The sequence below is a fragment of the Microtus oregoni genome, unplaced genomic scaffold (assembly GCF_018167655.1).
Source record: "Microtus oregoni isolate MIOR12 unplaced genomic scaffold, Mior012 000092F_ref0000046, whole genome shotgun sequence".
NCBI lineage: Eukaryota > Metazoa > Chordata > Mammalia > Rodentia > Cricetidae > Microtus > Microtus oregoni.
This window is the reverse complement of record NW_024544604.1, coordinates 1,083,060-1,109,298: the sequence shown is the minus strand read 5'-3', so window position 1 is coordinate 1,109,298 and position 26,239 is coordinate 1,083,060.

Sequence of the window (26,239 nt, the reverse complement as noted above, 5' to 3'; positions counted from 1 at the left end):
CACCTAAATAGTTAAGATGTTGACCACTAAGTAATATTTCTTTGGACTTACAGAACCCAGAATATCTGACAAACTTCAGACAATGTTCTTCCTTCCTCTTTAATCGCATGCACCAACAACTCAAAGCTGGGAAATCAATATGAGATTTAACTTGCAGAAAGGGAATGCTTGTCAAGGCCAGCCCTTGACACTTCTTTCTTTTTGTTTTAAATTTAATATAATTTCTTTATTGATTTTTTGGGGAACTTCACATCATGCCCCCTAATTCCACTCACCTCTCAGTTCCCCCATATCCTCTCCTCACCCCTGCAGCAGTTCGCAATAAAGAAAATAAAAATTCAAACTAAAACAAGCAAACAAAGGAACAAACCAACAAACAACCCTCTTCAGTCTTCATTTCTCCATCTTTCCCGCCTCTCTAACACTTTTTCATTTGGCCTGGTGGCATGGGGAGCCACAATGTGTCACACAGTATACCCGTTTGTCCAATCAGCTTTACAAGCAAGAGTTCATTGCGATGAGTCATTGATCTGGTTGAAGGCTCAGGGTATACCACCATCACTGGGCCCTCATCAAAACTCCTCTGGGGTATCTGCGGCTGCCCGAGCGATCATTCCACAGGACCAGCCCCTTCAGGAGCTCCAACAGGTCCTAGATGAGGTAGATGTTAGGGTGGACCAACCCAGGCCTGGTCGAGGGCCTTGGTGGTAGCTGAGCTGGTCAGTCCAGGCCACTGGGAGCCGCCTCCTCAGGTAAGAGGAGGAGCCAGCTCCCCTATGCGTGCCATCGGAGTCAGTTCTTACTTGCTTGTGGTGAGATGCGGGGCCATCTCTCCTGACTGGGTTGGCAGTTCTGGATGGTCGGGGACAGCTCTCTTGCTTTCCCAGGGTCGGTGAAGAGCAGGGCCAGCCCCTCATGGCCCTTTGATTTCATCATGCATGGTTCCCATGGCCCCCTGAGGTGACGTAGGCCACAGACATCAACACAGACACCGGCTGGACCGCCAACCCAAACATAGCTCTCTGCAGCAGCTGGAGCCTGGATGGCTTCCTGGATCCAGTGAAAGCATGGGCCGCTCAGATCAGGATGACTCTGGCTGCAGCAAGGTCCCTGTACACCAACAAGGTCATAGGTTGTGGCCCCAACCCTGGGTTTCTGTGTGACCTTTGGTGGGAACACTGGCCTTGGACTTCAACACAGATCCCAGCTGCAGTAGGACCACAGATCCAGACATGATCCTCAGTCTAGATGTCACCATTGCCCCAGGTAGCAGCATAGATCACTCAGGTTGGTACAGCCCCAACAGGAACATGGCCCTCTGACACTAACATGGCCCCAGACCTTTGGTGTCGGCAAAGATTCAATGATAACACGAGCCTCAGCCATCAACACAGACCCTGGCTGCGGCAGAGCCACAGACCCAGCAATGGCCCTCAGTTGTTGCAGCTCTGTTCAGGATGTCACCAGGGCATCAGGTAGCAGAGCAGGTTACGCACATCTCTATGGCCCTGACTGCAGTATGCCCCTCAGACACCAACATGACCTGATCCTGGGCATCCATGTGTCCCTGAGTGTCAACCCAGACCCTGGCTGCTGTAGGGTCATGGTCCCAGACATGGCCCTTGGCAGCAGCTGGAGCTGGGATGTCACCATGCCCCCAGGTGGCAACACAGGTCACCTAGATCTTTATGGCCCCAACAAGGCCATACATAGGTTGTAGCCTAGACCCCAGGCCTCCAAGTGGGCCCTGGAGGCAACGTGGGCCACAGACTTCAACACAGACACCAGCTACAGTAGGACCACGACCTCAGACATGGTCCTTAGCCGGGTCTGGGTGTCACCATGGCCCCAGATATCAGTAAAGGCCATCAGATCAGCATGGCAGGTGACAGCTCAGTCCCTGGATGCCAACAAGGCCCCAGGTGGTGGCCCAGAGCCAGGGAATCAGCATGGCCTTAGATGGCAACAGGACCCATGGACATCCACACAGACCCTGGCTGCAGCAGGGTCATGAACTCAGACATGGCTCTCAGCTGCAGCCCTGGCCCAGATGTCTCCATGGCACTAGGTAGCAGTATGTGCTACCCAGATCTGCGCAGCCCAGCTGCAGTGTGGCCTTTGGGCACCAACATGATCCCAGATGGCCAATCAGATCCCGGGCAACCACATGGCCTTTGGTTGCAATAGGAGCTGCAGAAGTCCATTCAAACCCTGGCTGCTGTGGGGCCGTGGACCCAGACATGACCCTCGGCAGCAGCTTGGGCCTGGATAACACCATAGCCCCAGGTGGCAGCACAGGTCACCCAGATCAGCATGGCTTCAGTGGCTGCATGACCCTTGGACATGGCCCCAGGTGGCAGCACAGGTCACCCAGATCAGTATGGCTTCAGTAGCTGCATGACCCTTCGACACCTACATGGCCATAGGTGGAAGACCCAATACTGGGCATCCTTGTGACCTTTGGTGGCAATGTGGGCCATGGATGTCCACACAGACCCTGACAGTGGTAGGGCTATGGACGCAGACATGGTCCCTGGCAGCAGAATGTTCCAGGCATCACCATGACTCCAGGTGGCAAGCAGGCCTCCCGCACCAGCCTACTCCTCACTTCCTGCATTTCTTCCATTCTGCGTACTTTCACAGCACATCAACAGCACTTTGCTTTCTCTTTCATTTCTCCTCCGCGTATTTGCTCATGGTAATGAGACCTGTCTGCTGGGCACCACAAGGGCCTTGAGGGCCCAGGCCAGTCTGTGGGTGGCTAGCATCTACCTGAGCAGAATAGAAACTTAGTTCTTTCTTTTCTTTTTCTTTCTTTCTTTTATTTATTTATTTATTTTTGATTAATAAAATAGAAACTTTCTACCATCTCTCACCTGAAATGGTCACTTTTAAACACTTTTTATTACCAGGCTAGAGATAAGGCTCAGTTGTTAAGAGCTGCTCTTCCACAGAGTCTGGACTTGATTCCCAGCACCCACGTGGCAGCTCACAACCATCTCTAACTCCAGTCCCAGTGCCTCTGACGCCCTCTTTTGGCCACCTCAGGTACTACACACATGCAGTGCACAGACATACATGCAGGCAAAAGACCCATACATAGAAAAACAAACAAATTTGAAAAAAAACCAACTTTATTACACGTATTTGTTTGTTTACGGCACACGCTATGGGGCATGTATAACATGTATAGGTCACAGGGTAACTTCTGGAAGTCCTTTCTTTCCCTCCACTATACGTGCCCAAGATATTGAACTCAAACAAGTGCCTTTACCCTCTGTGTCATTTCACAAGCCCAACTTTTTTTAAAAAAAAGTTTATTTATTATTGTTGTGGTGGTGGTGGTGGCAGTGGTGGTTGTGTGTGTGTGTGTGTGTGTGTGTGTGTGTGTGTGTGTGACAAAGGGAACTAGCAGGACACAAGTGTTCTGATAGGATGAATGGGGAGAAAGGAGGTCTCTTTTTTATTTTATTGTGTTATATTTTATTATTATCCAGTTGAAAACTATTTAGTTCATAATTAGAAACAGAAAGGGAGTGGATCCAGATAGGAGGGGAGATGAGAAGGAAGTATGGTGAGTAGAGGGAGGGGATACCATAATTAAGATATAGTATGCTTGGGAAAACTCTATTTTCAATAAAAGTAAAACAATAAAAAACATTGTCAATATATGTTGATTATCAATGGTCATATTTGTTAAAATTCTTCATTTTTTTAAAAAAGCCCATCCCTGTGAGATAATCTGAGGCAAATATATCAGACAAATTTAAAATTTTCTTTCTAAGACTACAAGAAAATTAATAAACAGCCAATTATTCTGAGTCAAAAGATAAAATCAAATATTCAAAATGAAAAAGTGGGCACTGATTGATGTCTATTGTTGTAGACACATACTTTATCACTGAATTTAAGGGAGCCATTTTAGGGTTGGCAAGAGACTTGACTCTAGAGGGGTTCCCAGGTGTCCAAGGAGATGTCCCCAGTTTGTTCCTTGGGCAGCTGAGGAGAGGGCGCCTGAACTGGCCTCATCCCATAGCCACACTGATGAACATCTTGCATATCACCATAGAACCTTCATCTGGCAATGGATGGAGATGGAGACAGAGACCCACACTGGAGCACTGGACTGAGCTCCCAAAGTCCAAATGAGGAACAGAAGGAGGGAGAACATGATCAAGGAAGTCAGGACCGCAAGGGGTGTGCCCACCCACTGAGACAGTGGGGCTGATCTAATGGGAGCTCACCAAGGCCAACTGGACTGAGACTGAAAAAAACATGTGATCAAGCCGGGTGGGGTGGTGGTGGCGCACGCCTTTAATCCCAGCACTTGGGAGGCAGAGGCAGGCGAATCTCTGTGAGTTTGAGACCAGCCTGGTCTACAAGAGCTAGCTCTAGGACAGGCTCCAAAACCACAGAGAAACCCTGTCTCGAAAAACCAAAAAAAAAAAAAAAACATGTGATCAAACCAGACTCTCTGAACATGGTGGACAATGAGGGCTGACTGAGAAGCCAAGGACAATGGCACTGGGTTTTGATTCTACTGCATGTACTGGCTGTGTGAGAACCTAGCCTGTTTGGATGTTCACCTTCCTAGACCTGGATGGAGGGGGGAGGACCTTGGACTTCCCACAGGGCAGAGAACCCTGACTGCTCTTTGGACTGGAGAAGGAGGGGAAGGGGAGTGGGAGAAGGAGGAGGGAAATGGTAGGTAGGGAGGAGGCGAAAATTTTTAATACAAAATAAATAAATAAATAAATAAATCACTTATGAAGCTCAGGCTGCAAAACCTCATGAAAATGTAAGTAAATATTCAGCTTGCTAGTAATACTTCTTGTATTGAAGAACACTAGAAGTGACTAAATAGATTTCAAGAAAGGAGGTCTCTTAAGGAAGACAAGGAGATAAATACAGAAGGAAGGAAGTATATAAAATAGCAATAAGGATGCCTGAAAAAGTCTCAAGGACTCATTCTATTGAATGTTCACCTAAAAACTACAATACACATAAATTTGTAGAAATATACATTCATAGTTTTAATGAACTTTCCTCATCTTGACTGACAATGCCCCCTCCAGGAGCCAAAGTTCACCTAACAAAGATCCCAATACCAAACATGAGAAGCCGCCCTCTTTCAAGTTGTTGACCAGGGCTTTCCAAGGACTCCAGAAAGATACAGCTTATTGTTGGTGCCCTTGGCTCCCGCAAGAGGCAGAAGGTAAGTCCATAGAGCTAACGGGATGCAAGAGACCCCGGAGTTAGAACTGCCCTTGATGCTCCACTCCGTCCTTGAGGACTAGTTTTCGTGGTAGCAAAAAGCACTATGCAGGCTTCCAAAGGAAGGAGGCACTAACAGGTCTACCCAGACATGATGCCTATGGAGCACAGCAGTGGCCAGTGAGGCATCATCGGCCTAACAATGCTGTGCTGGCATGCACACCTCGGGCGTAACAGCTGCTCTCTAGTTGGACTTAAGTCTGTCCCAACAAAAGGGAATCCATGACTGCTACTGGAAACCTAACTACTCACTGCTAGTGACGTCATGGGCATTAGAAGGGACTCTACAACCACTACTTTAGTGAACCAACACGATCCCAAACAAAACTCTACAATCATTTGTCCTTATACCAGCAGATAAAGGTAGTCTTCACCCTCCATGAAGAAAACTTCTCTTTGTAACATGTGGAATCCACTACATAAAGCCACAACCAATCAAGATCCAACATTGTGGAGCCCAGTTCCAGTGACTACATCTACAAAAACACTTCTGTACCTAAGGCTCTGGGAACCTTGCAGAAGAGACAGATGATCAGTGAGTTCGCTGTGATACTGTGCCCCCTAGTAACAATGCAAGCGACACCCATGAAGTCTTCCCAATATGACCGGCCAAATGTGAGCTAAATATGGACACCAACAATGAGCAGGCCGCAGTGAACTGGGAGAAGCCCACAAGACTTCAACCCTACACGAAGAACATAGGCAACTGAGGGAAGCTGGGAATGAGGGAGGTAGGCTCCCCCAGGGAAGCATGTAATAACAATTAGTGAAAAAAGGAACCATGAATTTGAAGGAGATTGGGGAGGGGTAAATGAGGGAGTTCGAAGGATGAAAGGCAAGGGAGAAATATAATTATGCTATAATCTCAAATACAGAATTAAAAATATTAAGAAACAAAGATTTAAAATATCAAGAAAAATATCACTTTTACTGTGTGTGTGTGTGCACGCACACAGATCAGAAGACAACCTAATTGGAGTCTGTTCTCATTTTCTACAGTGGGTTCTGACACTCTTGCCCCCTGAGCCATCTCTCAGCCCCACTCTTTCAATAAGGTTTTTTTCCTGTACCAAAACACCTGACAGAAACAACCAAAGGGATTTATTTCACTCACAGTTTCAGAAGTGTCCATCGATCTTGCTGAGGAGAGCATGGCACAACATGGCTATTCCCATGATAACTCGGAAGCAAAGAAAGAAGATCCGGGGCAAGATAGGGCCCCAAGAACATGCCTCTGATGACCTAGGTCCTCACTCGACCCTACCACCTACACTTCATTACCGCCCTATGTCAACATATCAAGAGATTAACCCCCTGACTAGGTCAGAGCCCTTGGGATTTAACCGTCTCTGGCAACATCTTCACAGGCACACACAGCAGTGTGCTTCCCGAATCTCAGGGGCTCAACAGACTCAGACTGGCAGCCAAGATGAATCATCACAGCTTCCAGCAAATGGGCTTGTATTCAGTAACACAATTCCTAAATTCCTACTCCTTCACTTCTCTACTGCCAGTGGCCCCTCCATTCAACTCGCCTGAAAAGCCACAAAAAGCAATATCGATTGAGTGAAAAACTGCCTTTCGTGACTTTCAGAACCAGCTCTCTCTCTGTTTCTGTTTGCCCTCTGTTGCTGTGACAAACATCAGGACCAAGGCGGCCTGGCGACGACACACATCTTTAATTCCAGCACTCACGAGGCAGAGGCAAGTGGGTCTCTGAGTTCGAGGCTGGCCTTGTCTATAAATCGAGTTCCAGGACAGCCAGGGCAACACAGAGAAACCCTGTCTTGAAAGAAAAAAAAAAAAACGAAAGAAAGAAAAAAAAAAAAGAAAAGAAATCATGACCAAAAGTAACTTAGGCAGGAAAGGGCTTATTTAATTATACATATTCTAGTCCATCATCAAGAGGAGGCAGATCAGGAGGGGTTTCAGGGCAGGAGCCTGGAGGCAAGGATTGAAGCACAAACAGTAGAAGACTATTGCTGGCTCTCGGTCTTGTGCTCTGTTACCTTTCTTATTATATGCCTGAGGCCTACCTGCCTAGGGATGGTACTGCCATAGAGGACTGGACCTTTGTGCATCAAAGGATATGCTCATATCAACAACACCAACGTGTGTGCACAAGCACACACACACACACACACTCCAACATAATGGAGTTCATTACTACATCATATACATATATATATATATATATACATATACATACATATATATATCATTGCATTTTGATCAATTTTACCTCCTCATTTTTCTCTATTTTACCTCTCCCCTTTCACTGGTCTTCTTCCTCCCAAATATGCATATTCTGTATGAGAGAAAGCATGGTAATTGGTATTTTCTCTCCTGATTATAGTATCTTGTTCCCCTTTCTTTAGATTCTCCTTTTCCCCAGAAAGCTCACCTTTTACTTCTGTGTCCTATACATCACACACCTCTGCAGACAGACAGATATTCATTCTGTATATGAACGGGGGTGTACACCAGTGGTACAATGCTTGCCCGTGTGAGAAGCCCTATGGTCAATCTCTAGCATTGACTCCCACCTCCAAAAAAAATCTATAAAATATTCTTTACCCTCCCAAAAAGATTCATAAAACAGTCTATATGTGAAAGAAAATGCATTTGTCTTCCCTTTTCCTGCAAATGACACAATTTCATTTCTTTTTATGGCTTCGTGAAACTACATTGTGTGCCTTTACCACCACTCTTTATCCATGTGGCTGGGGGGCATCTAAGCTAGTTCCATATTCTGCCTGTTGTGAATAATGCTGTCATAAATGTAGGCTTACATTCCCTAGGTGGATACCCAGAAACAATACAGCTGCAGTAGATGGTCAGTCGACTTTTAAATTCTGGGGACCCTCCATTCTAATTTCCACTGTGCAGAAATCGTTCACATTCTCACCAATAGTATATAACTGACGTTTGTCATTGAGGCTAGTCTGGCTCTCCAGCGAGTTCCCGGGGTCCACCTGTGTCTGTCCCCACTACTAAGATTATAAGCATGCATGACTATGCCAGGCTTTTACATGGATGCTGTGGCTTTGAACCCATGGCCTCTTACCTTCAGAGCCAAGTGCTCTTATCCACTGATTCATCTCCTTAGCCCCTTTTTTTTTCTTCAAAAATTTTCCTTTTGGCTGGAGAGACGGCTCAGCGGTTAAGAGCACTGACTGCTCTTCCAGAGGAGCTGGGTTCAGGTTCCAGCACCCACATGGCAGCTCACAACTGTCTGTAACTCCAGTTACATGGGATCAGACATCCATGGCAAAAACACTGATGCACATAAAATAAAAATAAATTTTAAAAAGATTTGTTTAAATTTTTTAATTTTTCTTTCATTATATTTTTAGCTCAGGCTAGCCTCAAACTCCTTATGTAGCTGAGGATTGCCTTGAACTCCTGATTTTCCTGTTTGGATCACAGACATGTATTCTATGATAGTTTCCTCAGTGCTAGGAATCAAAACTGAGCCATATGCCACAGTCCCTGTCATTTGTTTGGTTGATGATGGCCATACTGACTGAGGTAAGATGAATCTCAATGTAGTTTTAATTTTTATTTTCCTGGTGGTTAAACATATCGAGCCTTATTTCACATGCTTATTGGCCACTTGTATTTTGGGGTGGGGAGTTCAAGACAGGGTCTCACTCTGTAGCCCTGGCTGCCCTGGAACTCTCTCTGTAGATCAGATGGGCTCCAAACTCAGAGACCCACTGTCTCAGCCTCCCAAGGACTGGGATTAAAGGCATTTGCCACCATCACCCAACTCTATTTCTTCTCCTGAGTATTCTATTCAATTCACTTGCCCACCTGCTGATTAATATTTTTAGTATTTAATTTTATGGGTTTTCTATAGAGTCTAGGTACTGCTCTCCATTGGGTGAAGAGTTCTCAAGATTTTCTCCCTATTTTCTGGACTGTTTTTTCATTCTGCTAATTGCTTTCTTCACTGTGCAGAAGCTTTTAATTTCAGGATATCTCGTTTGTCAATTCTTGCTATTATTTCCTAAGATACTAGAGGCCTTTTCAGAAAAGTCCTTGCAAATGAAGTTATAAAATTTGGGATGATAATGCTCCCTGTAAGAACAATAGACTAATAAAAACTCCAGTCCCAGGCTTGTAAAATCTCCCTGTAAGAGGACTCTACGAGACTTCCAAAAAATCTAGACTATTGTCATTGTCCCTGGGTTCCTCCTAGCACTTGAAGGGAAGACTAAGTTCCTGAAGTTTCTCTCAGTGTCTGTGCTGCTGGGGTTATATTTAGGAAGTGTTCTCCTGTGCCAATGTGTTCAAACGTTCTTCCCACTTTCTCTTCTATCAGGTTCAGTGTGGTTGACTTTATGTTGAGGTCTTTGATCCATTTGGACTTGAGTTTTGTGCACGGGGATAGATATGATCTATTTTCATTCTTCTACATATTGATATCCAGTTATGCCAGCACCATTTGTTAAATAAGCTTTTTAACTTTTCAAATTATTTGTAGCCCTTTGTCATTAAATCATGGATCATTTATAAGCACTGGGAAAATTACAAAAGAAAGTTATTTTAACACCAATATACAGGTATGATCATTTACTTGAGAAATGCAATTAGTCAACATGCAATCAGGGCATGATACATTTATGAAGATTTTTTTATCTCTCCCATCAAAAGAACAGAAGGCATTTTGACACAAGCCAAAACAGTTCTTTAGGGAACAAAAGCCAGAGTGAGCCCTATTGGGCCTACGTTCCTGACCCACCTATTTTACATCCTGCTGTCTAAAAAGAAAAAAATTGTGGTCACAGTCAATGATACATGCCTTTTAGATTGGCATGCTACACAAGAGTTTCCCGTTGCTCAAAAATTTTCTTATGCTGGATATGGCAAAAAAATAAAAATTCCTTTACGTTTTACAAAAGAAAAAAAATGTTGCTTTAAAGGGATATCTCAGAGTGTTTCCAAAACTAATAATGGACATAATAACAATGTACATATTATGCCAAGTTATTACTTCTTCAAGGTAACTGCGTAAATAATATTTCACCCCCTCAACAATTTCCTCCATACACAAAGGACCTGCGAGAGTCTAATAAAAAGCGTTGCTGTGGAGACGATGCACTGATATTATCCCACTAAGTACAACATCGCAGGGACACCACAGTACATTCTTGACTGCTCTAAAAATCAAAAAGATTATAGTGACTCTTGTTCTTCGTCTGCAGCAAAACTTGGGACTGAGTACTGTCAGCTAAAATTTGGTATTCAGTTCAAAATTTCCACAGACTTGTTAATATTTAAAAACTTGTCGCTTCCATAAAAAAGTGATGTTGGATTAGCTGTAGCCGTGATGCTCATGGCTACTGCAGTGGCTGCAGTGGCTTTGCCTCAGTCTATTCACAATATGGGGTTTGCTTATCAATAATCTAAAAATGTTAAAATGTCATGCTAATTATAAATAAAGTCGTATTACATCTTCTGTGTATAATAAAAATGTTATTGGTTAAAAAGAGTTAAAACACATCTTTAAAAAATTGGCATAATTCTAATGAGTCCTCAAATTTGGCTAAATTACATCAAAAAATATCAAATTTTAAAAAGGCTAAAATAGATTTTAATACATCAGAAACAATTAAAGATATTTTGAAACAAGTTTTAAAAACTGTTCCGTCATGGCCAGCATTTAACTTCACTTCTTAGTAGTAATGCAATTGTTGGAGCTTGTGTTCTTTTGGGCATAATTTGCTTACCTATAGTTTTCAAGCTGATTATAAACTCACTGTAAAAAGTGGGCTCAAAACCTTCATGAAGCAAAACTCCGCAAACTTCCCTAAAAACTTGACACCAGAGACTTGCAGCCAGAGATGGGTGAGTTTTCTTTGCCTCTTTTTGACCTAGGATGGGAGATGGATCCATTTTCCCATGAGAGGTAAGACTTGAATGCGGTAAGGACCCCCCCCCCCCAAGGCTGACGCAATCTTCTGAGGAGCTCTGAGAGGTCCTTACAAATATAATTGAAAAGGGGGGAATGTGTGGGCATCCACGTGTGACTCAGTTTCCATCCGGAGTCATTTCTGACTAATAAGTCATCTGAGATCAAGCTTGCCTGCTCTGCTTTTTCCAGTAACCTTGAGGACTGTGAGAGACTTCTGATTTAGCTGTGAGAAGAGAACACTCTATCTAGTGGACAGTATACTGCTGATGGCAAACCTCAGAAGCATCGAGAGAGAGTAAGGCTGCTTCTGAGCAGCAAGCACGTGTTGGAGAGGAGGATGCTCACTCAAGGACAGGAACGGTCTTGTGGTTAGACACCAACTGACCATCTGTGCTGTGCTTTGTTCTGCTTTTGTATATAAGCAAGTTCTGAAATAAACTCGGGGCTGTTTGGCTGCTTCGGCATGACCAGACAGACCTCCCGATTCTATCTTGTCTTCTGTTTCTTCTGACTTTTCTTTGGCCTCGAGGATCCCCTATCCAAGAGCCCTAGCTGACTTTGTAGGAGCGGCTCCGAGGATCCTCCTGTTTTCCTCTTTTGAAATGAAAAGGATTACTGCCTGCCATTACCTGTGTTAAGTGTGTAACCTTTTCCACATTTTACATTGATTCACAATTAAGAAGCTGGCTTGGGGGTCCAGAAAGATGGCTCTGCAGTTAGAGTGCTTATTGCTTTTGCAAAGGATCTGGATTTTGTTCTCAGCATCCACATGGCATCTTAAAAGCACCTCTGACAACAGTTCCAGGGGATCCAATGCCTTCTCCTGACTCCCAGGGCACTGCATGCATGGGTACACTACATACACTCGGGTATACACACATAGACACTAAAACTATCTTTTTTGATTTCTGGAATTTTCAGTGTTTTTTTTTTCCTTTTATTAGAAATAGATTTTTTATCACATAATATACCCTGATTACAGTTTCCCCTTTCTCAGCTCTTCCCAGTTCTTCCTCTCTTCCCCTCCCCTCCAGATCGACTCCATTTCTATTTCTCATTCGAAAAGAACAGGTTTTTGAGGGATAATAATAAAATAAAATAACACACCAGAGTTTGACAGGAAAAACAAACAAAATCAAAAGAGTCCAAGAGAAGGTAGAAGAATCAGAGAACTACTTGTTCGCCCAGTCAGGAGTCCCCTAAAAACACTCAACTGGAAGACATAGTATATTCACAGAGGACCTGGTGCAGACCCAGGCAGGCCCTCTGTGTGCTGCTTCAGTCCTTGTGAGTTTATTTGAACTTTTCTCATGTTCATTTAGAGGATCTTGTTTTCTTGGTGTCTTCCATGCCCTCTGCCTCTTACACTCTTCTGTCTCCCCTTCTACAAGATTCCCTGAGCCCTGAAGGGAGGGCTTTGATGGAAACAACCCATTTAGGGTTGAGTGCTCCAAGTGCTCACTCTCTGCACAATGTTTGGCTGTGGGTCTCAGATTTGTTCCCATCTGCTGCAGGAGGAAGTTTCTCGGATGACGGCTGAGCAAGGCACTGATACTGACCTATACATATAACAGAAAGTCATTAAGAATCATTTTATTGGGCTGGAGAGATGGCTCAGAGGTTAAGAGCATTGCCTGCTCTTCTAAAGGTCCTGAGTTCAATTCCCAGCAACCACATGGTGGCTCACAACCATCTGTAATGGGGTCTGGTGCCCTCTTCTGGCCTGCAGACATACACACAGACAGAATATTGTATACATAATAAAGAAAGAAAGAAAGAAAGAAAGAAAGAAAGAATCATTTTATTGCTCCTTTTTTTTTGAACAGTGGTATTTGGTAGTAGTCCTTACACACTAATAGTGGGAAAACTTCAATACTCTACTTTCAAGAACAGACAGGTCATTCAGACAAAAACTAAATGAAAATGTAAGTGTTAACTGAAATTATACACCAATGATCCTAACTGATAATTGCAGAATACTTCTCCCAAACACAAAAGAACATGCATTCTACTCAGCACTTCATGGATCTTTCTCCAAACGTGACAATACAAATCTCAACAGATACAAAAAATGGAAATAACACCGAGCAACCTATCTGACCACCACAATTAAAACTGGATATTATTATCATCATCATTATCATCATCAACAACAACAACAGAAAGCTAACAAATAATTGGAAACTGAACAACTCTTTACTGAATAAAAAATGTGTCAAGACAAAAATAAAGAAATAAAAGGCTTTCTAGAATTGAATGAAAATGAATACACACTATGCCAAAACTTTTGGGCCATGATGAGGGCATTTCTATAAAAAGCAAGTTCATAGTACTAAGTACTTACATAAAAAATTGGAGAGCTCTCATACCAGCAACTTAACAGCACACCTAAAAGTTCTAGAAAAAAAGAAGAAATCACACCCAAAATGAGTACAGGACAAGAAATAATTAAACTGAAGGAATCAATAAAATAAAAACAAACAAACAAACAAAAACAGTGTAAAGAATCAATAAAACAAAGAGTTATTTTGTAACCTTGACAAATCCTTATCCAAATTAACTAAAAGACAGAGAATATCCAAATTAACTAAAAGACAGAGAATATCCAAATTAACATATTAGCCAGAAGATGGGCAAGAGTATAACGAAACTATACCATCCAGACATGGCATTACTGTCTCAACCATGAGCACAAAGCGGCCTATGGACACCTAGAAGATTGGGCCTTCCAGTTATCCATCATAGATAAAAAAAAAAGCTGCCCATTATCCCCCATCCCTTCCTGAGACACTAACAATTGTGCATGGCTGCTGGGGGAACAGGTATCATTTTCTCTAATAATGTGGCCACTGGGGAATAAGATGGGAAGAAGAAATGGTTCAGAAAGGAAGGGGATTATTGGATGGTAACAGGCATTGCTATAACCATAATGCATTACAATATGTGTGTATTATATGTCCATAAATGTATATATGTATATATATGAAACCATCAAAAATAAACAAAAAAAGAAAGATAAATAAGAGTTACCACATAACCCCAAAAATATTACAGTTCAAGTTCTCACTCTAAATTTTTCTGCTTTCAGTTTCCTCAAATACCTTGATTTCCAGAAACTCTGAATTCATTCTCTTCAAAGAGCTCTAACAAGAGCAATCTTTCCAATTGTCGGATTTCTAATTCAGCCCCAGACATTCTAGTAAGAATTTTAGAACTGTGTCTCTGAACCTAAGCAGTGTCAGATTTCACCCTCAAACTGATCATGTCATTCCCTTATAGCTCTTCCAATATAAAAATATTACCTTTTGCTTATCCATATGTCATGACTGTATAGGAGACCATCAACAATTGGCTACTGCTTCTGATATTTTTGAAAGTCTTAAAATAAACTAGGGAAATATCATGAATAGGACAGGACATAGGGCTAATGTTGTAATAGGAGCGGCGGGGCTGCGTCCCCGGCACCCAGCAGCCCACATGGCTAGCTTATGCCCCGAAATAATTACATGGAAACTGTATTCTTTTAAACACTGCTTGGCCCATTAGTTCCAGCCTCTTATTGGCTATCTCTTACATATTAATCTAACCCATTTCTAATAATCTGTGTAGCCCACAAGGTGGCTTACCAGGGAAGATCTTAACCTGCGTCTGTCTGGAGTGGGAGAATCTTGGCAACTCCTGAATCTGCTTCTTTCTCCCAGCATTCTGTTCAGTCTACTCCGCCTACCTAATTTTCTGTCCTCTTAAAGGGCCAAGGCAGTCTCTTTATTGAACCAATGAAATCAACACAAAACAGCAGACTCCCACATCAGGCTAATAATGAAAACTACATTCTATTATTTCTCACAAAGCTGCACAAAAGCAATCAGCCATTACAAGATGCAAAAGTCCTAAGTCAGCCAGGCATGAGGCTACCTACCTGTAATACCATCACTCAGGAGGCTGAGGCAGGAGGATTGCAAGATCAAGGCCATCCTAAGCTTCATAACAAGTTTCAGGGTACATAAAGAGATCGTGTGTGTGTGTGTGTGTGTGTGTGTGTGTGTGTGTGTGTGTATGTGTGTGTGTATTCGGGCGGTGGTGGTGCACGCCTTTAATCCCAGCACTCAGTAAGCAGAGGCAAGCAGATCTCTGTGAGTTCGAGGCCAGCCTGGTCTACAAGAGCTAGTTCCAGGACAGGCTCCAAAGCCAGAGAAACCCTGTCTCAAAAAACCAACAATAATAATAATAATAATAATAATAATAATAATAATAATAATGAACATCATCCCTCAGCCTAACCTAGCACACATATTCTTAAAACACATTTGCCTACAGTTTGGAAAATCAACTTTAAAACCTGTTTATAAAGTGTTGATGATGTCATATGCACACACAGGTAAGCATTTTGTGGCTATCATAGAATATAAAAACAGGAAATACAGACATTCCAAACATTTGCAATACGGTGCCTTCCTCTGTAGTAGCCGTTCATCTCTTTAGTCTGCTGGCTGACTGGCTGGGACTCACTGCTCCTGCCCAGTGCCATGAAACCTTGCATATTATTAGCCTAGGGAGTAGATCAAAGTTTGAAGTACAGCTTCTGCTAAATGGATATTACTTTTCTATCATCATAAATAAGGGACCATCTGAGTATGATTGCTTAACTTTTCCAACATATCTTCTTTCACAATCAGACAAATAAAACTCAGCTATTAGTGCTAACTGCCATAACATATTTGTGCTCTTCTCAGTGGACACCTATGGGATTTTGTTTTTGGTACAACCAAATGGATTTCCTGTTAAACTATACTATACAATCTATATCTACTTAGTCTTTCAAAAACATTCAAAGCAAACCTTCACTGTTTTAATTTATAATTTGATTTGTTATTTTACCAAGACACGGTCTTCACAGATTGGTGCAAGGTTTATACTCTGGCTAGGAGTTCCTCAACTAGATGATGTTATCTATAATTTATGTCAGACTTTGGCTCAAATAACAAATGAAATAACTTGAGCACTAGAAGCAAAACAAGCAAGTACAAACAATCAGATACAGTATTTATTTGTTCACCAACCAAAGTGACAGCTGGGTAATGGATCGTGCATCTCAGGAGAAGTGGGACAATCAGTCCGTTCATCAATCAATTCTAAAGCTACCTTCTTATTAAATATCGACCAAACTAAGTCAATGACTTGTTTTCCTTGTTGGACCTAGGGAAGCTAAGGAATTGGATGGGAAGTGGGTTCCTCTACTTCTTATTATGATTTTCCTCAGACTTTTTGTCCTCTTCCACCACCTAACATACAGGTGATAGGTTGCTACACAGCCCAGTCCCATGGCAAGGAAATTCATGATCAGAATCTGAAGGAAAGGAAAGTCATCATAGGCAGCCGTGCTCACGCAGTGGCTGAGACACAATGACTGAGATTTTCTGGAAAGGTAGACAGTGCGGAGTCAGCATAGGTACTAACTAAAAGCAGTGGCGATCAAAGCACACCGACTGCCTGGCTTGCACTGCTCAGAGCTAAATTGCCAAGGTTTTCTGAAGACCACACACACATACACAGACAGACAGACAGACACACACACACAAACACACACACACGCCATGTTTTCTCTGGTCTTAAATGAAGCCCAAGTAAAACAGCTTACTTGACCCTTTGCCAATCACCAATTCATCAACAAAAGGAAAGCAAAATGTGCTGTTTCCAAATACAGCCATAAGCCTCCCTCTTACCTCTCTTGTTTTTAATAAAGAAAGTCAGGAGCTGGAGGGCTGGATCCGCAGTTAAGAGCACTGGGTGCTCTTCCAGAGGGGTCAGGTTTGATTCCCAGTACTGGTATGGCTCACAATTGCCTGTGACTTCAGTTCATTGGGATCGAATGCCCTTCTAGCCTCCATAAGAAGCAGCCCAGCCTGTGGTTGATGCACAGACGCACCCAGAGACAAAATATCTATGCACGTAAAGTTATTTTGGGTTGTGAGCCTAGCCTTTAAAAATTGAGCCATCTCTCCAGCCCTACATAAAATTATTTTTTAAAGGTGGGGGCTGGATGTCTCAGCAGCTAAGAGTCCTTGTTGCTCTTGCAGGGGCCCCTGAGTTTGATTCCTAGCACCCACGCGGTGGCCCACAATCATCCATATCTCCGGTTCCAAGGGCTCTGACGCCTCTTCTGACCTGCACAGGCACCAGGCAAACACATGGTGTAAACATACATCAGGAAAAACATCGATATATGTAAACTTTTAAAAAAAAATCCACTCACCTATCCTGTTTTTGTATAAAATCATCAAAAATATAAAACAGAGAAAAGCTGGATGAAACTCTTCCCTTAAGGAAATAGTCATACAGACGGGCACAGCAATGCATAAAGCAATACTTCTAGAATATTGTTGTTGTGGGTCTTTACCATTTGCATGTGCCACAGAAGGGCAGAAAACAGTGCAGATGTTAAATGTGAGGTGCATGACGACGGGGAGGAACAGAGTCAGCCTTTGGCTACCTTCTGCTGCCCCAACAGAGCACCTCGGAGTCTATTTCAGGGAAATACCCTCCCTGAACATCCTTTGCCTGTTTACGAATTTAAGTCATGACAGCCTGCTTAGTTTTCATGGTCGCGCCCTTTCAAAAGTAGACAGGAACTCTTCAACACTCTGGAGAGTCCCCTCCCCCTCAGCTCAGTCCTGCTAGCTTGCTTCTGCCTTTCCATTGGCCACAAAAATTCTCTGTTCCTCAGTTTCCTCATCTGCAAAACAGAAATGACCCTAACCTCCAAAGGCCATGTGTTTTAAAAGTGACAATACGTGAGAAGCACTTAGCTTTTCTCATGTATTTCAGACAATACAAGCTAGGCCACAGGGCTGGAGAGTTGGCTCAGTGGTTAAGAGCACTTGCTGCTCTTCCAGAGGACCCGGGTAACATCTCAGGACCCACATGGCAGCTCGCAACTGTCTGTAACTCCAGTCCCAGGGGACCCGAAACCCATGGCCAAACACTAATGCACATAAAATAAGGCCGGCCATACACGGGACGGTGGTTCTTATAACTTCGGCCGTCTGGCTGGCAACTGTGGGTCAGAACCCTGCTCAGCTCCTACTCTCGTGAGCGTTCCTCGCTCTTTCTGGTCTCTACTTTTTGTATCTTCACTCTGATTCCCAGATCAGTTCCTTTCCTGGCCTACCTGTGCAGTGCACAGTCCCAGTGGGCTCAGATAGCAGGGAGCACGGATTGCCCTTTATCTTCGAGAACTCAAATCAGGAATTTATGAGGCTAGGGATGTAGCTCAGGGATATGTTCCATGCTCCGGGCCTCAGTTCCATCCTCATTTAAGTCTATCTTCACACTTTTTCCTGCACCCTAACTCCGCCTTCACCGCAGCCAAAGATACACAAAATATATTAACCTGCTATAGCAGTTCTTAATTCTCAAGGCTCAGATCAACTCAGCAACGGAGGCCGCCCAGGTTCATTTGCCCAGCACTAGATGGCATGTTTTAGCTTTACCTTATTCTTCACGGTAGTGCAGGATTGCATTCCTTTTGCAGGCGAAGCCTTATAACTGGCCAGTGAGACAAGCATGCTGCTTTACTAACTTTTCCCACCCTAGGGCCAGCCAAAACAAGCCACCCAATAAGGCTAATTAGATCCCACAAGTTAGGGATTTTTTTTTTTTCGTTTTGGCACTGAGGGATGAACTCAGGCCCTGAGCATGGAACAGACCACTGACTCCATCCCTAGCCTCATAAATTCCTGATTTGAGTTCTCCAAGATAAAGGGCAATCCGTGCTCCCTGCTATCTGAGCCCACTGGGACTGTGCACTGCACAGGTAGGCCAGGAAAGGAACCGATCTGGGAATCAGAACAAGGATTCTCAATGCCCTCGTTAACCATGCATCTTTACAGTTTGATGGCTATGGGTTGCTTTTTCAGGGGGCTTGGGCAACTGTAATTGCTAAAAATGATAATTTTTCATTTCTGGATTATATGTGTGTTGGTGTGTATATGTGGACATACACATATGTGTAAAAAATGAGTACATGCCACCTCAAATCATACTAAATTTGCACACTAATATGGTAATTATTTTAAGCCCAACTCACTTGATTTCTGTAACTGTCAAGAAAGCCATGCGGCTTTGTCTTTGCTGCATACAGGAAGCTGTACAGACTAATTCCAAAAGAGAGTCATCCCTATTAAGGTGAGAAAATAGCCTTAGACACCAAGATGTGCAATTTGGGCCATAATGCACCTAAATAAAAAAATCTCATTGGTGCCTCCCCTATCTTCCACTAGCCCTCACACTTTCCCATCTACCCTAGTCACTAGAGCCTGGACAGCCCTAGAATGGACTACCCTAGTCCAGAGATGCCCTCATCCTCTCATTTCTTCAAAACTGTTGTTCTTTGTCAAAAAACACATGCGTTGGACTTGGCTCATTTCTTTGAACTGCGCTTGTGTAGAGGTCGAAGGTCCACGTCCTGCTTTCCTCTTACTGCCCATGCTTGTGGTAATTTGCTCTCTAAATCCAGCCAAAAGAGCACATATGGGAATCAAGGGGACCAAGAGGACCTCCCTCTCCCCTAGATGCCTAAGTCCGAATATCATAGCCCTCTCTAGAGTGTGTCTTCCAGCACATTGTCCAAGGCTTCAAAACCCCTGCCCAGAGAGTATTACACTTTAGCCTGGATGGCTACCAGAGTGTTCATTGTGTCAGAACATGAAGGTGCTGTTTTAACAAGAACTGAGTGTTCCCTCTGTGTGACTCTAATCCAAAATCTCACAGTGAGGCACCGCTTTTGCTGGTTTTGAAGTATTGTTTCTTCAAACATCATATGTTCCTTTGTATGTTTATTAACTTTATTAGAGATATTCTGTTTGTGGTCTTCATGACTACTCCTGAAAATGCAGAGATCGACCCAGTGAGGGCTAACAGGAACCCTTCCTCTATGTTCAGTACTGCCTTTCCAGTGACTGCAGCTTCTGAAATGTGGAAAAACAAACCAACCTTCTACCACTTTCTGTCAGAGTTTAGAAAACCATATATCACTTTTAATAGCTCTGGTTTTGATGTCCAAGCAGCAGTGGAGGTAAATGGCTTATATTGATGGCAAACATGGCTCATAAGAATCAACCCTAACCTTGAGTACTGGGAAAGATAAACAGGATAATCCAAAAGACATTGGTGCAATCACAGGAAACTGGAGCCATCTGGTCAAGACAAAAATAAATCAGAATTGAAGCCTGCATGAATCTCCAGAGGCCCTGGGGACTAAATTAACATTACTCGAATGAAGAGCAGAGGAAACTGGCAGCAGAGACCATAGAAGTGCCTTTAATTAACTTGCAAGGAGCGAAGGGCTTTTAGAATGAAATGCCTTGTATTGTCTGCAACTAAAACCCAAACAATAATTTGAAAGTCCCGCAGCCTAATAAAGGTAAATGAAAGCATGTTGATCAGAGGATAATCTCTAGCCTGCTACAAGAATACAGCACAACAAAGCAACAGTGCCCTTTCCTCGGCACTCGGCAAGCCAGAGGGCTCAGCTGAGCCGAATCATCCAGTTCTCTGGTGTTAGAAAAGCCACCACCCCTCTGTCTGCGGATCTGTGTTGGCCTACAGCTTTACGAGTGCACAGGGCTCCAGTTAAGCAAATATTAATCATACAACAGTTGGGATACAGCCCTGCTAACAAATTACTTGTTGTTTATCTAAAATTTGTATTTAATAAATGAGAAGTATTTTATCTAGCAATCCACTGAGAAAATGAACAAAACCCACCCAAATGAGAACAAGCAGGCTCTTTGTTCAGAATTTGCTATGTGTTGCAAGGGAGACGGACACCATCACTTGCATTTAGCAGATAATGCCAGGCAGGGGATAGGAGAGCTTTATAGTGGGGGAGAGGGGATGCTTTCAAGTTTGTCCTGATTAGAGGCCATTGGTCTACAGAAATTGAAGGCAGCTACACAAAACCAGGCATCCTATGTGATTGGCCAGGTCAACGGATTTGTTCTTTTCTAATCATTCTTGAGTTTAAAAGTGGGACAAGAAATAGAGAGGTTGTCAGTGACCGATGCAAAGCCCTAGTAATTCTGAGCCAGCTGGGAATTCCTAAGTCATGCAGCATGGGGATAGTATAGACGCCAGACAGGTTGCAACAGAGGTGATGGGAACCGAGGACATGGCTAAATGTTTCTCCAAAAAAAGGTCTACAACAAGCATATCAAAAAGTATTTGGCATTATTAGTCATTGAAGAAATGTAAACCAGAGCCAAAATGAGCTGAACATTTAGCTCAGAAATAGATGGCTTGACAATTATGTTCAAGGTCCTGCTCTTTATCTTTAGCAAACACACATAAACATATGCACATACACATAGGCACACACTTACACACAGGCACACACATACAACCACACATACACACACAACTACACATACTCACATACACAACCATACGTACATGCACATAAACATACACAGAGACACATATACAAACATGCACACATACACGCACATACACATATACACACACGTATGCACACATACATGCACACACACGCACATATTTATACACACAATAACACAGGCACATATACACACAAGCACACACACACAAGCACATACACATGCAACCAAACATGCACATCACATACATACATGTACACATCCATGCAGCACCACGCATATGCACACCCACACATACATGCACAACAACATTAATGCATATGTACACAGCCACATGGACACACATGCACACACAAGCTCACATGCACACAACCACAAATGAGATACTGCTTAACATCCACTAGGATAGCTATAATTAAAAATGAAGAGGGCATGGGAAGTGGTTGACCAAGAGTACAAAGTTCTAGAAAAAGAGAAATACATTACTGACTACAGTCAGTGTAATGCCTTATATATTTCCAAATAGACTAAGCACATTTCAAATTTACTCATCGTAAAAGAGATAGGAAAGTAAATGCTAAATCATTGGCAATTATGATCTAAGCACAATTTAATGATTATGTTAGATTGATTTAACCATTTTATATTGCATCCACAGACTAAAGCACCACATAGTACTCCATAAATGTGTATAATTATGATCGACCAAATGAAAGATAAAAAGAAAATGTTGGCATAAAATTGCAATGTAATGGGATATTTTTCAATTGCAATAAAGGATCAAGTACTAATATATGATACAACATAGCTAAAATATGAAAGAATTGTACAAAGCTGGGCACAGTGAGGACCATGTGTATTCCCAGCACTTGGGAAACTGAGGCAGGAGAATGGCAAGTTCAAGTCCATACTCACCTAACATAGTGAATTCACTGTCAATCTTAACTACATTTCATGGCCCTGCTCAAAAAAAAAACAAAACTAGGAAGGAAGGGAGGGAGGGAGGGAGGGAGGGAGGGAGAAAGGATGGAAGGAAACCTGTATACAAAGTGGAAGATGCCAGATACAAAAAGCCATAAAATGTTTTATTCTGCTTATTTGAAATACTCAGAGTAAATTAAACACATAAAGAAAATAGATCCACTATGGTTGAGGAGTAATAACTCATGACTGCTGATGAGTATAAGGTTCCATTTGCAAATGGTAAAAATTCCATGAAGTAGATAGTCCCAAAGAGTACATAATTTCCTGAATTTTCTTCTCAGAAACACTGGAATTTACATGTAAAACTACAATGATTTCTTTTTTTTTTCTTTTTGTTTTTTTCGAGACAAGGTTTCTCTGTGGTTTTGGAGCCTGTCCTGGAACTAGCTCTTGTAGACCAGGCTGGTCTCGAACTCACAGAGATCCGCCTGCCTCTGCCTCCCGAGTGCTGGGATTACAGGCGTGCGCCACCACCGCCCGGCTCTACAATGATTTCTTTAGAAGCATGCTGTCGGAACAGAGTCCAAGAGTGGAGTCATATGAGAACGCTGAGTACTCATGAGAAAACTCCAAGAAAACGAGAGTCGTGTGGCCTGTTTCTTCAAACACACAAACTGTTCTTGGAATGCGCCGTTGTGGCCCTCCCAGGTGTGGCAGAGAGGGAGTGAGTTTATTCCAACTGTTGTTGCTCATGCGCCTCTGTGGAAAACATGGGTTTGCCTTGTGCAGCTTGTCCTTGAGATTGTGCGCTTTACTCAGGTGACTCTTCCTACCCTCAGAGTACAGACGTCTGAGGCTCTGAGGAAAGCTGGCTATTGTGAGAAACTTTAGTCTGCCTCATCTATTGGTCCCATTCCCCCGGGTCCCACCATCAGCTACAGCAGGAACAACATGCTTTCCAAACACCTCTTGTAATTAAGATGCCTCTGAACTTCCGCAGCCCTCCTAAATGAGCAGCTAGCCAATTCTCACCTTTTTATATCTTGTTTGTCCATTTTCCCAATTTCTTTTGCAGACAGATTCAGTGGCTTCTATTTTGGCTCGTTAGCCATGAGGGCTGAATGCTGATGGAGGCCCAAATAGAAGAGAGGAAGTATCGTGTGTATAATAAATTATTTCAAGAAACATTTTTTATTTATTTTTTTAATTTATTTATTTATTAAAGATTTCTGCCTCCTCCCCGCCACTGCCTCCCATTTCCCTCCCCCTCGCCCCCGATCAAGTCCCCCTCCCCCGATCAAGTCCCCCTCCATCATCAGCCCAAAGAGCAATCAGGGTTCCCTGCCCTGTGGGAAGTCCAAGGACCACCCACCTCCATCCAGGTCTAGTAAGGTGAGCATCCAAACTGCCTAGGCTCCCACAAAGCCAGTACGTGCAGTAGGATCAAAACCCAGTGTCATTGTTCTTGAGTTCTCAGCAGTCCTCATTGTCTGCTATGTTCAGAGAGTCCGGTTTTATCCCAGGCTTTTTCAGACCCAGGCCAGCTGGCCTTGGTGAGTTCCCGATAGAACATCCCCATTGTCTCAGTGTGTGGGTGCACCCCTCGCGGTCCTGAGTTCCTTGCTCGTGCTCTCTCTCCTTCTGCTCCTGATTTGGACCTTGAGATTTCTGTCCGGTGCTCCAATGTGGGTCTCTGTCTGTGTCTCCTTTCATCGCCTGATGAAGGTTAATATTCAGGAGGATGCCTATTTCAAGAAACATTTTAAGGACTCCACAATACATTAATTTTAGGACCTATGTTTCCTTTTGCATTTCTGCCCTACTTTAATTGCTAGTGCTATGGTAAAGAAACTTGGGGAGAAAAGAGTTTACTTCACCTTGCAGCTTATAGTCCATTACGATAGGAAATCAGGACAGGCGTTCAAGGCATGAACCTGGAGGCAGGGGGTCATGGAGGGATGCGGCTTACTGGCTTACTCCTCATGGTTTGCTTAGCTTGCATTTTTGATACAACTGAGGACCACCTGCCCAGGGTTGGCATCACCCACAGTGGGCTGGACCCCCTCCTGCATCAATTATCAGTCAAGAAAATACCCTAGAATCCAACACAATCGAGGCAACTCTTTGATTGAGACTCCCTCTTTCCAGATGTATCAAGTCAATGCAAAAATTAACCTGAACACGTCACTCCCTGTCATCTTGACACACTAATATTCCTATTAAGCCATGGCCTTTCCTTCTCATCAGGATCTCATATTAATATCACAATACAAAATACAGTTGAACTTTATTTTTTGAAGATTTATCTTTTCTGTGTACAGGTGCTTTATCTGCATGTATGCTTGCAGACCAGAAGAAGGCATCAGATTGTGAGCCCACCATGTGGTTGCTGGGAATTGAAATTAGGACCTCTGGAAGGTGCAGTGCTCCTTATCGCTGAACCATCTCTCCAACCCTACAGTTCAACTTTTAAAAATCCAGTCTTTAAAATTTTCAATACTCTAAAAGTCCAATGTCTCTGTAAAAGTCCAAAGACTCTTAACTGTGGGTTCCTGTAAATTCAAAAGCAAGTTATGTTTTCTTGTTTTAAGAGGAAAGAACCAGAACATAGTTATAAATCAGATCAAGGTAAAAAACAAAATCCAACAATATAAATAGCTCAGTGTCCAACGTCACACACAGCTTGTCTGGTAAGCTCAAGTCGGTTCCACTCCACAATTGTCACTGTCCTGGTGGTGTCCCGTAGCCATGGTGTCGCCAGTAAGCTGGTATCTGCACTGCAACTGCTGGCCCACCTTCACCAATGACCTCCTGGCTTCTCTATAGGCCAACCCAATTACATGGTGCCGAGCTTCAGATTGTCCCCATGGCTGCTTTAATCCTGGGGTTTCTATGGCAACTAAAGCCGCATCTTCATCAGTGCCTCTCCTGGCCACGCTTCAGGGAGACACTGAACCTACCACACAGTGCCAAGCCCTCAGATTCTCTTCACAACACCTTCATACCTTCAAAGCCAGCACCATGTAGGAGACTCCCATACACTGTTTGCCAAGTTATACTACCAGCTTGAGATACAGTCTTGCTGGCCCTGACCCAAGAACACAGCTTGTGGATGCTGTCCCTGAGGAAATATTTCCCAAAAGATTTTACCCCAGTGATGCTGGTCCATATTAGTCACACATGATTTTTTTCCAACTCCAGTTAACCTGCTTCCATTGTCCCAGAAAAGCAAAGATTTTATTTCCACAGATGCTTAATTCAGATATGACACAAATGGTCCTGAGAGAGTCTTTGCTTCCCTCTGAAATTTCGCAAGCCGGGTTTTCATTGTCTGCTTTTCTCTGAGCATTCTTATCTTCCAAGCTCCCACAGAACAGCTCCTTAGGCTTTGAGCTTGGGAGCGCTTTTCCAGTCCGAGGTTCTTCCTCCCACAAAACAGTCCAGGTTATAAAAAGTCACATGGTCAGGTCCACCACATCAATACTCAATACATCTGGTATATTCCTAAGAAGAAAAATTGCTTTTAGAAAACTAGGGAGATACCTCAGTCCATAACGTGCTTGCCATACAAACATGAACACCTGAGCGACTACACAGATGGTTGGGCATGCTGGCACATGGGCGATCCCTGCACTGGAAGGGCAGAAAAAGGAGGAGCCCCGGGGCTTCTTGGCCAGTCTGTCTAGCTTAATTGGTGATTCATAGGTTCTAGCAGGAGACTATCTCA